At 45.3% G+C, this 15,998-nt stretch overlaps 1 long non-coding RNA gene across 1 annotated transcript in view; it reads left to right on the top strand.

The window, feature by feature from the left end:
• The window catches only part of LOC139069996 (uncharacterized), a 210,414-nt gene that overhangs the window by 63,373 nt on the left and 131,043 nt on the right, over positions 1–15,998 (top strand). The window lies entirely within an intron of this gene.

Genomic DNA, 15,998 nt, shown 5'->3' with positions numbered 1-15,998 from the left:
AGTAGACAAGCCCGATCACGGGGTGGTTGTCTTCCAAACTGTCTCCACACGCAACTGGACAGCTCCAGGACCAAGCAGAGCAACTAACAATGTGGCTCATTGATAATCTCTACGGAAGTCAGTCAGCAAGGCAGCCGAAGAAGAAGAAGAAGCTCTGTCTGCTTGTGTCTCAAAGAAAAGCTTAAGTCTAAAGCCGCTTTTAGAAGACACACTGTGGTGGCAAAACGGCGTAATATTACCCCAAAATTCCACTACCTCCACTCCGCCCCCGCCCTCCGCAGCCGCTCGCTTCCAAACTAAAATTATACTGGTACCCGCTCTACAACGGCTTTGGTGCGGAGACCTGATGTGCGCAAACAGGCTTGTGCAGGATTTTCGAGATCTTGCGATACAGTCCAAGCAATAAACGCTGTTGTGTGGGAGAAGCATCGAAATGAACTGTTTAATCTGCCCATCATTTGTGTTGAGAGATCAGCAGTGTTTGGATCAACAAAGTGTGACTACTTTGATAGTGGAAACTGTATTTATGGCTTATTTTTGTGCATTTAAACTTCAGCCGTCATTGATAGTTGTTAAAAGTTGTTAAACCTGTGCATATGAAACAAAAAACGCTCTTTGTTTATCGATTTATTGTGAAATAATGGAAGTTGTGCTTGCTCCCTTTCCTGTTGGGCGGTTGTGATTTCTGTCCATTTACTGCGGAGGTGCTCTGGTGTCTGGCAAAAATAGAATCAATCATATTTTTGCCGGATGGCGGAACGGCGGGCAGCGCACTGCGCCGCACGGCCACAGTAGTGGAACAGCTCTGATTGACTGCAACAGGACCATTTTTGCTGCGGAGTTCGTGCCGGAGCGGAGCGGAGGTAGTGGAATTTTGGGGTTACAGTTATGAAAGCGCCGAGGCAAGATGGCGATGCAGGGATTTTGCCACCAAGCTTGATAGTAATATTACCACAACACCGGACTTGTGCATTACAACTTGGTGCAACAGCGTGTGGTGTCATGATCACGTGTGGAGTTACTGCCAATCTTTGGCTGGCAACAATATTAAAAATGATAGTAAACACTGGCAGTATGTTTTACTTTTTAAACAGAACCAGCTGAGATGGTAAACTGGAGCAATGCAGAGCTCCAGGAGCTTCTCTTCATTAGAGCTGGAACTCAGATTACCAGAAAGTTCATGGGGACTGTGGAGGATAGACACCTTTAGGAGAGACTTGTTAAAAAAACATAATGAGCTTGGTTTCAGCAGTCCATACCCACTTTATACCACCATCACATAATGTGTTAAAAGGACACATTGCTGCCACATTCTGACCACTTAACGACCAAAGGCGTCCTGATGCCAGCTCAGTTTTCTGGCAAATTGGTGGCATTGTTCTAAAAGTTCCCTTTTTCTAAAAGAGGCTTATGTGTAGTTTTTACCAATAATCACTGGAGATATCCATCAAAATGTTGTTGAAAATGGATTAAATGATGCCCAGTTGTTGGAAAATGGTGGTGGCTTCATGACATGTAATCATAAAAACTGGGTCTAAAATACACGGGAGTGGGACTAAGTCCTTCTACAGGAGCCCATGAGGACAAAATGCATTTACTGATTGGTAAGAAGTTATTACAAAACTTTCACCATTCAAAAATGTTGTTTCACACATTTACCTCTTCAATTGTTACCACCAATCAAAGGGAGTCTGATGTGTGTCATTTTGCTGGAGGTTGAAAATACTCATTTGAAAATTGTGCTCCCAGGGATGTTTGACCCTAATGACCATCAGCTGGTAAGGTCTTACTCAAACACAAAAATGCAACTTGGGCCCAATCTCAAAACTCACCCTACGCACTCGCACCCCTTGTGGGGGTCATGCAATTGAAGAGTGCAAGGGTAGAAGTGCAAGCATTGGGATTGGGCCTTGCTTGCAATGACTTAGGTCTGTACTGTTCCTATTGCCACGAAAAATACACATAGTCACTTTAAATTGTCTAAAGTTGATGCCAAACAAGCCTACGCCCTCGTCGTTTTTTGCTCCACTGCAGCTATTGTGCTAAGCCCACCCAATGTCTCTGTACAAACATGAAGTGCTGTGATTGGCCTGGCATTTCATAGCTGAGCCATGGTAGACCTTCTAAAGCTAGAATGGATCATGGATAGACCCACCTGCAGAGCAACATGTTTTTGCTTCTGCTACGGTTGGTCTAGATTTCTAGGCTAGTTCATCATGATTGTTTGTCATAAAAATCACAACAAAGTTAGATTTTTCTCCTCTTCCTTTATATCAGTAGTTTTTGCAAGAAGCACTTAATGAAACTCAGAAAAGAACCACTGGATGAAAATCTACAAACTATTACCTGTTGGACTCAACCCAATTCAAGATGGCTGCCAAAGCTGGTCTATTTTTGTGGCACACCAACTTAATTGCATTTAGTTTGAATTTTATGTGTTCATATCACTGAGTCAATTAACCCACATCAATAGATTAATGTTTTAAGGACACAAATTAAAAATCAGCAGGTGGCAGACTTGAACTTTTTTGCAATAAAAATAACAATTATCCTGTTACAATAATAGCCACTATTATAATGTTCAGCCATATTTAAGGTAGTAAAAATATTACATTTTCTTGTAACATTCAGGCGTTATTTTAAAACACAGATGAATGCAAACTAACCATTTTTGAAACACTTTATAGTTTTCCATGATGGTATCTGTCACATCAACAACATGTACAAACAGTGTCACAATTCGCCCCTGCCTCCCTGACTGTGTCTCTCCCCTGCCTGATTAGTCTTTATTGTTCTCACCTGCCCCGTGTTAATCCGCCCCTGTGTTTCTGATTGGTTCCCTGAGTATTTATAGCTCCCGTCTTGTTTGAGTCTTTGTCGGATCATTGTTTGTTGTCAGTGTTGTTTTGTTCTGTCATTCCCGCTCTGCCATTAAAACCATTTTTACTTTATCCAAGCCTGCATTTTTACCTCCTGGTCAGCTCCTCCACACATGGTCCGCCGTCATCCACACCCGCAACATGACAAACGGTGCTGCAATACAAGCAGAGAACAGCTGCTACAGGAGCTCAGTGGCCCCAAACTGGAGTTTTCAGGAGTATTTATGTTTAGAAATTGAACTTTCTTCAAAAATACAACTGGATACAAAATCACAGAATGCATGGAGGTAAAAAATAGAAAATAAGGAAAGCATACTTTCTATGCTATTTATATATCCCCTCAGCACCTTGTGTCCTCTAAAGACAAAAGACCTTTAAAACTATAACATTTTATTCTGTTCTACTTACACTTGTTTGTATTATTTAAGGTAACTGTATCTTTTACTTCTTTTAATGAATCATTCAGAGCCATAACAGCAAGCTAATAGCAACCCAGCCATATTACCATAATAAGTGAAGTAAGTGCTCCCTACCGTAAAACACCCAACAGTGCTAGAGCCAAATATGACGATGTATTTATCAACTGTCTGTGTATGACTCATCTTAGTTTGTCATCTAGAATCGTCTGGAGCTGATTAATATCTGGTAACAGCCATGAAACTCACAAAACGGGGGTGAGAAAGTGACTTTTTGTTTATAAAAATAGATTGCAGTACCCACATTTGACCACAGGATGCCATTCCTACTTCATTCTTACATAATGCACCTTTAACTGGATGAATCAATTTGTCACCCATTCGGGGTGTAGAGAAGGACCGGCTTCATGGTTCCGGTGGCACTAATGCATAGGAAGATTTCTGCATTCAAACCCTGAAATAAAACTCAAATGAATGATTTTGTTCACAAGCTGCAGAAAACCTGCAGAAACCATAATCTCTCTCAGTCACTTGGGTGTCTTTGAACTGATGTTCGTCCATGAAAGCATGCTGTGCAACCAGCTTCAGAACATATCAACACCATATGTTCGTATTTTGTTTTGATCTGACTTCCATTAATTAAAAGGCTTTGTTAGCAGCGACAAGCGCAGCCTAAAGAGATAAATGGTTTCTAAATTTACCTTCAAGCACTTGCGACCAGTTTGTAGAAGCAGACAGGAACACCAACAGGAATCCTTACTAATGTAGGCCTCAGCTCTGAATGGGGTCCACCTAAAAATAAACTGCTTAAAGGCTATGCTCTAGTTGTACCATTTTTACACTGCCTCAGCAGATTTCGCCCCACAGAACACACAATGTGGCTGGTTCTCTCCTGCCCAGATCAATTTGTTTGCGTTTTTGTGTGACTTTGAAGCGCAGTAGCTTGTTTGCTGTGGTCTGTTAAACACATCAAGGTTGAAGCAGAACTGTACACTAGAACATCCGTCTCGTGGAAGAGCATGGAGTGAAGTTTGTTTTTTCCGTTATTTCTAAGAATCTGTAAATGATCCACTGTAGCGATCGTGTTTATGCCTCTAATGAAAGGTTGATCGGGATGCCACCACAGGATTTTCTTGAGCAGTAATCTACAAAACATCATGTCGGCTGAGCGCTGAATTACACCTCGTGTGGTTTAAATGTGCGTTGACATTAATTTAGTTACAACAAAGTTCAGGAGTGTCAGCTAAGCTGTCGTGCACCTTTTGGTTATACAACTTGAAAATGCTGTGCAGCGAAACCAAGGTTTGCTGTCAATAAGTCAATATATTTGGCTCATCAGAAAATATGCTGGGCTGCAACTTGTTCTAGTGGAGATGAACACCATCTAATAACATCAGACAGCTGATGGGCTGAAGGTAACTCCTAGAGACAACATAGATTCACTCAAACTTTATTATGAAATCAACACAACTAGGGTTGTCATCAAACATGATGTTACGTTACGAAACCAGTGTGACACAAAAGGAAACAATAAAATCAATACATACTTGATGGCATTTGTTTTTTTACAGTGTATAGTGAAAACTTACAACCTAATCATCATCCTGTAATTTATAGTTTTGTAAAAAGAAAAAATAAATAAATAGAAAAAAAATAAAAAATCCAGATTCTATTAACTATTTTTCAAATATGTGTTTTGATTTACATGTGATATTCCTGAGCAGTACTTGGCCTCTGACCTTCATCATGTATTACTCGGAGGTTTTAGCTCTTGGTAAAGCAGTGAGCTATGGGAATGTTTATAAAGTCTTAAAACTATTTGAAATGCATTTTATTAGCTTTTTTGTACCACTCTGTATTATGTAACTATTTTTTTTAGTTATTTTTTTATATTGTTGAATGTGCTACATCGTTGATTTTTATTTGAGGATTGGCGCTGATACGTTTTTTGTGTAAATAACGGTAGAAGTAACCATCTACTGAAATATTAGTACATTTTAAATGTAAAGCTTGAAAGAACAGGGGCGGGGGCTTTTCTGGTCGCAGTCACCCTGGGGTCCCTGCGCTCCGTGGCAGCTCCTGGCTCTCTGAGACTCGGAGCCCCCTCCATCTCCTACACATCTCTATTGGACGCTTTTATAGAGAAACATTACATAAACAAGCGCATGTACGCACACAGGTGCTCACATGGTGTGGACTTGGGCATTTTCAACACATGTCTTAAGGCTATGGTTGGCACTAAATGCACTGTGATTTATTATCGTGTGATTGTTCAGTTAAACAATGTTGATTATATAAGTCCTCATCAGGCTGATGCAGTGATTGTTTATTCCTGTTGTATTGTTGTGTGTTGTCTTTTCCTTTCTCTTTCACCTCTGTCTCCGTGTCTGGTCGGAATTACAAAGCATTCAAAAGCAATAACAATAAAGTTTTAAGTATCAGGCGTGACATTAAAAGCAGACGCTTTGATGCTCCACCTGAGAGTAAATCTGTAAGGCTTGTCACCAGCATTCAGACATCAATTCTGTTTGCTTCACAGCCAGACAGGACACGGTGAAAAAAGAAAAAAAAGAAATAACATTTGTCTTTTTTATTATTTTGTTACTTTCCTTACTTTTTAAACGACTGCTTGCTTGTGGTTTATTTATTTATGTTATTTTTCATTTCAATTAGAATGATTTTTTGCTTTTTCTCAAAATTTTTAAGTGTATTTTAAAAGTGTTAGGCTACAAATCAAGACTTAAAGCATGACAAGTGATCAAATACGGTCTCCGAGCTTTTGTATCTAATTGAATGCATTTTTTGTCTTTTGGTTCAACTTCTTTTCTGTTTTACTGGCGTAAATAAATGGACCTAGCTGTTAAAGTTCACTTGTTGCTCTGTTAGGATAATGTCTGAGCTAAATTTAGATCATAACGCCTAATAATGATAACCTTTTTCATATTTTATTAGCCATTATCCAACATTGTCCAACACTAAACAACCTTTTTAAACAGAAGATAATCAGAGTTTAAAACTCTGACCCGAAATGCACATTTTTTATTGATACTTATAAAGTGCATCAGATCCAGATCTCCTGGATTTGCATCTATTTATTTTGAAGTGTTTCCATGAAGGGTTCTTTTTTCTTTCTTTTTTTACATCTGTTATATGTTTGCATTGCAAACTGATTGTGTTTGATTTTACGGTTGAGACATAAAAGTGGGTCCACAAAGAGTTGTCCTTTATGCTCGGATAATGCAAAAAGTTGATCAGATGAAAGAAAGTAGTAAAGAATTCAAAGCAAAGGAAAAAGGGAGAAAGCTGAGTCAAATGCTAAGCGTTGCCTCTCAGAACGACAGAATGAGTTCACAGCAGCAGCACAAAACAAAATTACAAAACCACCTAACAGACGCCCTTGAGAAATGCTGTACAATTACATTATGATTCATTAGCAGCCCGCAATGTCAACTCACTTCTGAATGGTTCTAATTTCTATTATTCTGTTTTCTCCTCTAAAGGGATCAATGTGAGAGGGGAGCATTGTTGACTCTTAGATCGTCTCCAAATAGTCAAGTTAGAAGTTAGAGGACAACAAAAAACATCTCAACAACTCCACGATGCCATGTTCACAGATAGACGAATAATGGCAGCTAGCACACGCAGCTAGCCAGCAGACTGGAACATCACGCTTCAGAAAAGCTGCTGCAACCAAAGCTGCAAGCAGTGGAGGGAAAACAAAGAGGCGTTTCTCTCAATCAGGGCCGCTTATTCGATTATGTAAAATAATCCACCTTAAGAAATGAAACTAGATTTTCCTGTGTGGTTTGTGATTACCATTTTGTCTCTAAATTGAAATAAAAGTGAAGATAGAAGCTAATTTAAATAAGGGAGGTCCAAAACAGAACTGAAGGTAAAAATCAAATTCCAGAGGGAAGGAGAACCGATTGGAAATGCGGAACTAAAGTAACCTTGACGCGAGTCTTCTCCTCGCCACGCTGTAATGTGTTTTATTGTGTTTGTCTAGTATTGTACACTCTCTTCATACATAGCTGATCTCTGCTTAATGGACTAACCTGCCAAACTCACAGCAGCACAGACACAAAAGACCTGCTGTTTTTAAAATGATTGAGCCATGACTTGTCAGCAAGAATCTGCTTTCGCCCTTGAATGCTAATTGCATGATGTTTATGCAACGTCACGTACACACTCCCAATGGATCTGAGGCTGGATTTCCAAACTCTTAAAACAAATCTTAACATGTTGTCAGCATAGCAATGTCAATAAAATGACACTTCACTTTGTGTCACTGAGGCACTTTTCTCCCCTCCTCCCAACAGGAAAGACTTTTAGATCCCTCTTTCCTCCGCAGAATCATCAGAATCTGTGACACAGTTTCCACAATCAGCGTGACGGCTGCCCTCAAACAGATTTAAGTGAATGAACTGAAAATGCAAATGTAATCCAGTTCATTTCTAAAAGTTTTCTGTCTAAATGTTTGCTGAAATCATTGTTCATTCCGTGTGGGGCCAACCCAGAGGCATAATTTATTAATATTTAAGCTCCACTTTTATTGGATTTTCTAACTTAAAATATGAATAAATGTTTTCATCATTAAAGCTGCTTTTATAAAGTTGAATGCCCAACTTTTCTACCAGCTGGGTTCTTTTTTTTATTATCATTATTTTTGTACTTTGCACGTGAGTTAGCTGAAATGAAGAAGGTGGTGTAGGGCAGGGGGTGATTATGGGCTGGTTACTTGCATGCTGATGACCCGGTTGAAAATCAATTGCTAAGGTGGCAGGATCAAGTTAATTACTGCACCCCTCAATGGCAAATAACATAATTGAATCATGATTTTGCTGAATCACGTGATTTTCCAGCAGCCTGGTGGTTGTCAAAGGCTGTGGACCATGAAATAAATACAGGCGAGGCACCGGAATGAGCCACGGCCGCAGCTAAACTACAAGACACTGCAGATCATCCAACTACACTCACATTTCACAAAGAAATGAAAAACAAACAGCAACTCGAGCCAAAGGCTGCAGGTCATCATGTTAATGCAGCGTGGTGTCAGCGTTAGTGATGTGGCTCAGAAGGAGAGCTTTACCTTCAGATGTTTATGTTTTCAGGAGAAGAAGAAGCTGAGGAAGGTTTTCTTTGTTCGTTTGGCTTGACACGAACCACCCGACAGTTAAACGGCTCATAATGGGAACCGTTACAAAACACCAGAATGTAGGTTGGTGCAGACATATGTTTGGATTCAACCAGTAAGGCCAAAGGCAGAGAATGAAAGGATGGATGGATAGTTGGAAGGATGGATTTCTCTCTTCCAGTCATTAATAGCAGTTTTTAAGTGAAATCGGCCATTTAACTGCATGAAAACACATTTTGAAAACCAATTTAAAAAATGTTTAACATTAAAAAATGTGTCTTTAATAAACTAACCAGAAGTTATGGCCTGTTCCTACAGCCAGCATGGACTTCAAACTATGGAACCTCAACTGGTGGCTCGCGGACCACATCCAGCCCGCCAGACTTTTAGGCCCTAACCCCCCCCCCCCCCCCCTTCCCCCCCAATTGGGGTACTTTTTATTTTAGCTGCAAAATTCATATCCTAAATATAAATGATTGTTTGTGTTCTCCAAACACATTAAAACCACAATCAAAACAGTTTAGATGGAAAACAAAGCCATTTAAAACATTAATAAATGACCATAAACTAATACTTGAACTTTATTCTAGAGCATTTGGCCCTCACAGCATCTGCTGGGAAAAAAACTCCGGCTCTTGAACAAAGTTAGTTGGGGGCACATGCTAGTCATGTACATGCACACTAAAATAACAGCCTTTTGGTACTTTTTTTATATATCAAAGTATTTTAGTAGTACTCCTCAGCGTTTTAGCAGTGAAGTGGGATTATCATCTGATGATCTTTTTCTGTTACCCTGTAAATTTCTCCCTTCTATCTTTCTGTGACCTCAAGATGTTTTCAGAGAAGGTCACAAGAATAAACTTGGAAAACGATCATACATCTTTATTTTTGGGCTATAGAGCTGAGCTTCTCTCCTCCTGGATGTAATCACCATCCACCTTGTCTTGCTGACATTCAGGAGTAAACGACTCCTTCATCAGAATGTGGATCAGCTGCATTACCTGTTACCTGCCACCAGGTAAAGACTTTTCCTGGAAGAGGAAGACAAAGGTCTTATAAACAAGTTTCTCTCTGTTAGCTGTGTCCGTTTTATCATTGACCTGTGCAGCAGAAATCGTGAAAAACATCCAAACATCCGATCCATCTGGCTAGCTATGGAGCCTCAGGCTGTCAGGAGTTTGGGACTCAAACAGGTACGAGTGCGTGACAGCAGCTGTTGCCACTAACCGTTAGCAGGCAGCAGGAACTCGGATTCACTGCCTCCAACTATGGGAGGAATTAACTGATGAAGAGTTTCAGCTCACGTGGGGAACACTGGAGGATGTTTTGGACGGATTAAGTTTTCAGTGGTCGTTTCCTGTTGAACAGCTGTTTTCATCAGTCCACATGTAGCAGGTATTATTGTTGTTTTACAAACATTTGTTGTGAAGATCCAGCTGCTTATTCAAGCTGAAGGTCATTTATTCTATTTCGTCTAGTCTTAGCCCTTAAGCGAGCTGCTATTGGAAGGGTGATCTCAGCATCAGCCAATCATGAAGAGCTTAAATGTACGCCCACCACGTGGGCACCCCTTGTGGGTTATATAAGTGGAGCGACTCCACTGTTCGCCTCCGTTTTCTCTTCACGCCAAGCTTAAGAGCTTCTTTTAAGAGCAATTATACAAGAAAATCTACTCACCGACCATGTCCAGCGATGCCAGGACCTGCCCGGCCTGCCAGACGGGCTCCATCTCCAGCGGCGACCTGCACGCCAAGTGTGAGGTCTGTCTCGGGGCTCACCACGCTGGCCTGGCCTTGACCCCCAGGCCTCGTGCCCGTTTTGTACCGCTCTGCCCGTGGCTGAAAAGGTCCGCCGGGTCGAGTACTTGACCCCCTCCACCGACGAGGAAATTCCGGTGGCTGGCACGTACTCGCTGGACAAGGCGTTAGGGTTCTTCAACGTCGGCCAGGAGCCGGCTGGCTCCTACCGATTGGACGATGTCATTGACAGCGAGGAGTACGACGAAGCTGGCTTCCATAGCCCTTCTTCCCTCCTGTACAACACGGAGGTCGACTACGAGGCTGGCTGCCATAGCCCTTTTTCCCTCCAGTACAACACGGAGGTCGACGAGCCTCGTGAGGAGCACGACGAGGCTGGCTGCTGCAGCCATTATTCCCTCCTGTACAGCACGGAGGTCGACGAGCCTCGTGAGGAGCACGACGAGGCTGGCTGCCGCAGCCATTATTCCCTCCTGTACAACACGGAGGTCGACGAGCCTCGTGTGGAGCACGACGAGGCTGGCTGCCGCAGCCATTATTCCCTCCTGTACAACACGGAGGTCGACGAGCCTCGCTCAGCGGGTCCTTCTGCCCCAGTGGTTTCTCGCTCCTCCCTGCCAGCAGTTAGAGCACTGCTCCAGGAGCTGCCCGCCATCATCTCCGCGGCTGCGACCCGCAGGTGGCTAGCCGTTCCAGAACCGGCTCCCCTGAGGCGGATGAATTGGCGGGAATTTTTGGGGCAACACAGACGCGCTGTCCAGACCCCGTCTGGCCGCACTTCCCCGCTGCCATGAGCTGCTGGTCCGCCGCCTTCTCCGAGCCTGCCAGGCTCGAGGCGCCAATTTCCACATATGCGCCCATTACCAAGGTCGAGGGCTTCTCCGACCAGGGCTGGCCATCCGTTCCTCCACTGGAGCCGGACTTGGCCTCGCTGTGTGGCGTCAAGAACCACCTCACTGGACCGCGAGCAGTTCCCACTAAGCATGACCAGCTGCTGAGGCAGCTCGCCGATCGCGCACACCAGTGCGCCTTCCAGACCGGCGCTGCAGGAAATAACATCGCCTTCTCGCCTTTGGCGTTTCCAAAATGGTGGAGGAGCTTGACTCTCCTGTCGAGTCAAAAACCATCATTACTAAAACTGCTGATGCCATCCTCAATCTGTGCGCTGCTGTACTCACCGGTTCTGCTCGCATTGCTGCCTGGCAGACCCTTATCCAGCGGCCTTGTGGCTCATGGCCCTGCCCTCCATTCCTGAACACCTGCACAGAGAGATGCTGGAAGGCCACATCACCTCTGACGTTCTGTTTGGTCCCCATCTTACAAGCATCATCTAGAGGGCTCAGCAGCTGAACTTTCAGCCACGGTGCGAGACCTGGTCCACTCTCGGTCAGCCTGCACTCCGGCCGTTCCCCCAGAGGATGGGACGAACGGCGCGGAAACTCCATGCGCCCAGCTGCACGGCCCGCCCTGCGGAGCTGGCCTCCCGCTGAGGCGGGACCAGGGAGTTGGCGGCCAACGGTTACGAACGAGCCAGCAGACACAGCCTTGGCAGTCACAGGAACCTCGCCGAAAACAACCACGAAAACGACTCGTTGGGGGGAATATGTGTGCTTATGACTAATGTTAACTCTGTGAATTATTTTGGTTTTGAAATAAAAACCCAAAAAACGTCACATCGAGAGCACAATCCTACAGTCCTCTGCAGAACCTTCTGCCGAATCCTCACACATGATGTTCCCCGCACCAAGCACTGCAGCACATCTGCATGTTCACACAGTCGGACTCGGTCATGTTACACGGGTAGCTGTAAGGGTGCACTCCATTTGCGCACTGCCCCCAGCCTACGGCCAGGCCCGACTCATCCCGCTTCCCCCACAACTTTGGGTGGGACGGGATGTCATGGCGCTGTCGCGACCACGCGCAAAGCGCGCACATTGCGCGGCTCCATCCGCTGGCACTTTGACGTTCCCGTGCACGGGCCCGGCTCCCACTCGTCCTTCATGGACTCCACGCTCTGCGGTGCGGATCAGCCTCTTCTAGAGGGCTGAATGCCTCTCTAATGAGAGCACGTTCGTCGCCGGTGAGAGCGGCAGATCTCACCACGGTGATCTCCCGCGTGCAACCCCGCGAGATCGTGAGAGCCCTGTTAGTCATGAGACTTCTGGGCATGATGGCTGCAGCCCACTCGGTGGTGCTGCTGGGGTTGTTGCACTCGAGGCGCCTTGCAAAGTTGGTTCATCTGCCTCCGGGTACACCCGATACGTCAGAAGAGACGTATGTTGAGGGTTCCCCCCTCAGTGGGCGGGGACCTCGCTCACTGGGGGAATCCCTGCATCCCCTCACACGGGATTCCCATCGGACGTCCTGCGTCACACGTATCTGTGTTTATGGATGCGTCACTGTCTGGGGTGGAGGGCACGTGCTTGTTACGCGGCAGATCGCTGGCCCTCCCACACGCACGAGCACATAAATGTGTTGGAGCTTATGACAATGAGGAATGTGTTCATGCACTTCGCTGCCCTTCTCGATGGCCGTCATGTCGAAATTCACACAGACAACCAGGTGGCGGCAGCCTGCATAAATCGCCAAGGGGGAGTTCGATCCCCCCCTCTATTGCGCATAGCCACAGATTTACTGTGTTGGGCACATGTCCACCTGCTGTGCCACCTACATTCCGGGGATCCTGAATGTAGCGGCAGACATCCTGTCGAGAGGGGGTCCCCGCGACTCCGACTGGCGTCTGCATCCCGCGCTGATATCACAGATCTGGATAAGGTTCGGGGAACCGTGTGGATCTGTTCACGGCTCGCGAAAACGCTCAGTGTCGCCTGTGGTTTTCCCTGAATCTCCGGGACCAAACCTCGCTCGGAGCGGACGCCTTCTCACACCAGCCCGGGCTTCGAACGCTCCTTTATGCGTTTCCACCAGTCCCTCTGATTCCCCTTCTCCTGGACCGAGTTCGGTCAGAACAGCTCTCGGTAATTCTGGTGGCTCCCAGACGCTTGTCCGCGTCATGGCTTCCGGACCAGCAAGCGCTACTGTCCGGCTCCCCGTGGAGACTCCCGCGAAGGGAGGACGCCCCTCCCCAGGCGGATGGGATAATCAGACATCCTCCGGAAATAAGCCATCGGCTGTGGGTCTGGCCGATGAGCGGTTTCGATTAGGGGTTTCTGGGCTGCCGCATGATGTGGTCATCACGATTCAGAGTGCGCGGGCGCCCTCTACCATTGCATCTTACGCTGCTAAATGGGCAGCTTTCAAGAACTGGGGCACAGAGCGGAATGTTCAAGCGCTCTCCTGCCAGCTGGCGGATGTCCTATCGTTTCTGCAGATACGGACGGACAGGGGCCTCGTATTCAGCACTATTAAAACATATGCTGCAGCTATCTCATCCTGTCACCAGGGTTTTGGTGATAGATCTGTTTTCAATCATCCCCTCACAAAACGTTTTCTAAAAGGTGTCAGAAGGAACAGACCTGTGTCCCGTCCGCTAATTCCCCAGTGGGATCTAACGGTGGTTCTGCGTGGCTTATCTGAAGCCCCATTTGAGCCCTTGGACCAGGTCTCACTCAAGTTCCTGTCACTTACAACTGCCTTGCTGCTGGCACTGGCATCAGTCACGAGAGTGAGAGACCTAACCGCCCTCTCAGTGGCTCCCGCATGCCTCAGGATCCGGAAAGATGGCGGGTCTGCTGTTTTATGCCCCAACCCAGCCTTTGTGCCCAAAAAACATTAATACTTCCTTCAAATCCAGGTCAATTTCATTGGCTGGACTTTTTCCTCCTCCCCATAATTCTGAGGAGAAGGCGGCTTCCCATCTTCTCTGCCCAGTGCGCGCGCTCGCACGATATGTGTCACGCACTTCAGGGATTCGCCGCTCACAAATCATGTTTGTGCACTACAGGGAGTCTTCCCTTGGGCAAGCGCTGTTGGTCCAGCGCCTTTGACTCTGGTTATGTGACGCCATTTCACTCGCTTACACATCATCGGGGCTGGATCCTCCTGAGACACTCAGGGCTCACTCAGCCAGAGGGATTTCCTCTTCTGTGGCGCCCCACAGTGGTGGGTCAATGGAAGTCATTTGTCGGGCTGCTTCATGGGCTTCACCCTGTTCCTTTACTCGTTCTTATTTACGAGATGTGTCTTCAGGATCCATCACTCGTTCAGTGCTTGGACCTCAGCATGCTGAGTGAACGCATTATGGCACCTCATCGGCCCTGCTTGAATGACTTTCATCCTCTTGTGGATGATATTTTTTAGTGGTGGCCCCACTCTTCTCTCTGGCTGCCTCAGCCTTTTAAGCCCTGGGCTGAGGCTGAGCGACCCCCACTAAAAGGAGACATGTTGGGTGTGTCCATTGGTTGAGCTAACCAGTGTGGCGTAAACCCATCCAGCTGCGCTTTATTCCAATAGCAGCTCGCTTAAGGGCTAAGACTAGACGAAATAGAACGTTGGTTACGTATTGTAACCCAAGATTCTATGAGTCTAGTCGCAGCCCTTAAGCCACTTGGCCACACTGGTTCTCTGTTAGGACTAAGAGCCATCGGAGGCGAACAGTGGAGTCGCTCCACTTATATAACCCACAAGGGGTGCCCACGTGGTGGGCGTACATTTAAGCTCTTCATGATTGGCTGATGCTGAGATCACCCTTCCAATAGCAGCTCGCTTAAGGGCTGCGACTAGACTCATAGAATCTTGGGTTACAATACGTAACCAACGTTCTGGGTTTTGCATTTTTATTATTTATATACTTTGCAGTTTAAGAATATTTTTTGTCCTACTTTCAGAGTAGATTTAAATCAGGTTTTCCAATTTATTAGTTTACCAAAAATATTTGTACTTTTGCATGTAAACAATTGGTTGTGGTTAATTAAAAATTTGATTTGTCTACGTAAGTCTCACTTGTTTTTGTCTGTTATTATGAGAAACAAAAATTAATGACTAAAGATAAAAGATTTTGTTTTCAGGAAACGTCAAACTTCTTAAAAAAGAACAAAAATATTTACAACGTAATTAATCAAAAAATAACACATAGGCAACATTCTGAACTAGACTTTACTTTTTAACATTTTTACTGTAATGTCACTTTAAAAAAAAGTGTGTTGGACATTTAGAAGGATTAATATTTTCCAGACGACAAGAAAGAATAATAATTAAACAATAATAAAAACTGCATATGAAACATGAAACACATTTTGTGTTACCTTTATTTCTTTTTTCTTATTGAGTTCAGACCAGGATTTTTCAATTCACTAAAGTCCATCCATCTGTTATCCTCTGCTTACCTGGAGTCAGGTCGTGGGGGCAGCACCTTTAGAGAAGCCCAGACTTCCCTCTCCCCAGCCACTTGGGCCAGCTCCTCCAGGGGAATCCTCATGCATTCCCTGGCAAGCCGAGGGACGTAGTCCCTCCAGCGTGTCCTGGGTTTTCCTTTAGGTCTCTTCCCAGTTGGACGTGCCCAGCAACCGTCATCAGGGAGGCGTCCAGGAAGCATCCTAACCAGATGCCCGAGTCACCTCAACTGGCTCCCCTCGATGTGGAGGAGCAGCGGGTCTACTTCGATCCCGAGCTTCTCGCCCTATCTCTAGGGGAGCTTAGCCGCCCTACGGAGAAAGCTCATTTTGGCCGCTTGTATTCACCAATTCATTTTTTCGGTCACAACCCAAATCTCGTGACCGTAGGTGAGGGTAGGAACGTAGATGGCCGGTAAATCGAGAGCTTCACCTTCCAGCTCAGCTCTCTCTTCACCATTACAGAGCGGTACAACGCCCGCATCACTGCAGACGCAGCACCAATCTGCTTACTTATCTCC

The sequence above is a fragment of the Nothobranchius furzeri genome, chromosome 5 (assembly GCF_043380555.1).
Source record: "Nothobranchius furzeri strain GRZ-AD chromosome 5, NfurGRZ-RIMD1, whole genome shotgun sequence".
Classification (NCBI taxonomy): Eukaryota; Metazoa; Chordata; class Actinopteri; order Cyprinodontiformes; family Nothobranchiidae; genus Nothobranchius; species Nothobranchius furzeri.
The sequence above is the reverse complement of the archived record's forward strand: the minus strand, read 5'-3'. Positions and strand labels throughout refer to the sequence as shown.